This window comes from Austrofundulus limnaeus, unplaced genomic scaffold (assembly GCF_001266775.1).
Source record: "Austrofundulus limnaeus strain Quisiro unplaced genomic scaffold, Austrofundulus_limnaeus-1.0 Scaffold104, whole genome shotgun sequence".
In the NCBI taxonomy this organism is placed as follows: domain Eukaryota; kingdom Metazoa; phylum Chordata; class Actinopteri; order Cyprinodontiformes; family Rivulidae; genus Austrofundulus; species Austrofundulus limnaeus.
In genome coordinates this window covers 397,253-398,762 of record NW_013952506.1, presented here as the reverse complement: position 1 = coordinate 398,762, position 1,510 = coordinate 397,253, and the positions used below count along the sequence as shown (strand labels likewise).

Genomic DNA, 1,510 nt, shown 5'->3' with positions numbered 1-1,510 from the left:
GTGTGTGTGTGTGTGTGTGTGTGTGTGTGTGTGTGTGTGTGTGTGGGGTGGAGCACTTAAGACACTCGCGCTGAAATGTCGTAAGAAAGAACTAGCTTTCTAAAGGCGACACAATCTTCCTTGTGTCCTTGAAAGTCTTTGAGCAGATGATAGTCTTTGAAAATGATACCATTCAGATAAAAATGGAGAAGCCTGAAGAGTGAGAGTCTGAGTACACTGAGATTAGAAGGTGGAGCTGCTGTTATCACTACAGTGTTTCTGTATGAGCATAAGGGAGTGTGGATGAGCTGTCTGGGCCTGTTGACCAGGATTACCACTGCTCCATTTTGTCTTTTTTTCCCCTCCTCCCTTTATCTGTTTCACCCTTGTTTGTTTCTGCCAAACGAGTCCCGAGTTAAAAAAGAAGATCTAAAAGTAATTAATTAAAAGCATCTGTCTGTCAATTTGAATCTTATCTTTTTTGGAAGTGTTGGATCTACATCTGAACTGTTCAGGGTTCCTGTTGTTTGTTAGTCAAAGTTGGCTGAGAGACTTAAATATGAAGTAGCAAATTAAAGAGATGGTGCAGGTTATTTTGAAGTGACATTCTGTGATAATGATATCAGTAATCAGTATCTTACCCGCAGTGGGAATAGTAGGCATAATTTCTCTGAGGAGATGGTCTAATGACTCAAATGGGTGAGGCCAGTTCTAAAACAGAATAAAATGTCTAAAAACAGTTTATTCAGTCACTTTTGCATTACTATTTTTTTGTTTCACAGAGATTTAGTCATTTAATTGAAGGTTGAGTTGGTCAAGCAGTGATGGTCCCTGTCTAATGTTGGAAATGGAAACTGTTAAGTGCAACCAGACAATCTATCTGATAAAAGATAAAGATGGTGTAAAAATTAACAAATATTTAGCTTTTTTTACTAGTTTATATTTGCATAATAAAGAAACGTTAATACAGTCTGTTTTACAACATAGTGTATTTTTCAAATGGATCACTTGTGGTAAAAGGGATCTGCAGAAAACTTGACCTAAATAACCATTAAATAATCAAATGTAAGAAAGTACAGCACTGCAAAGGTGCCTAAACCAATAACTGCATAAATAAAAGATTTGAGACTGAAGCTGCTTTAAAACGGCAAAAATTTATTTCTGTCCCTGAACAGTCACTGACGAGTGTTCTGACCATCTACGTCTATTCAGAAGACACACACAAGCAGAGAGGGAGACTAAAACACCCTACCTCTACCTCTGAGTGAGGTAGTGACAGAATGCCAACTCCTGAAGAGATGAACCAGCGTGGTGCTGATTGACACATTCAGGGACCACCCAGCTGTGGATTTATTAAATCAAAACACCAGATTTAAGCTTTCTGGTGTTTTTTGTTTTCTTTTTGAGCCCTGCAAGCTCCTCACTCTATACTGTATACAGTGGTTTTCAAAAGTATTCATACCCCTTGAACTTTTCCATATTTTGTCACATTACAACCACAAACATAAATATATTTCACTGGAATTTAATG

General features: G+C 37.6%; 1 protein-coding gene across 1 annotated transcript in view; it reads left to right on the top strand.

The window, feature by feature from the left end:
• pkp3a (plakophilin 3a) overlaps positions 1 to 1,510 on the top strand; it is a 21,109-nt gene that overhangs the window by 10,325 nt on the left and 9,274 nt on the right. The gene's annotated exons all lie outside the window — the stretch shown is intronic.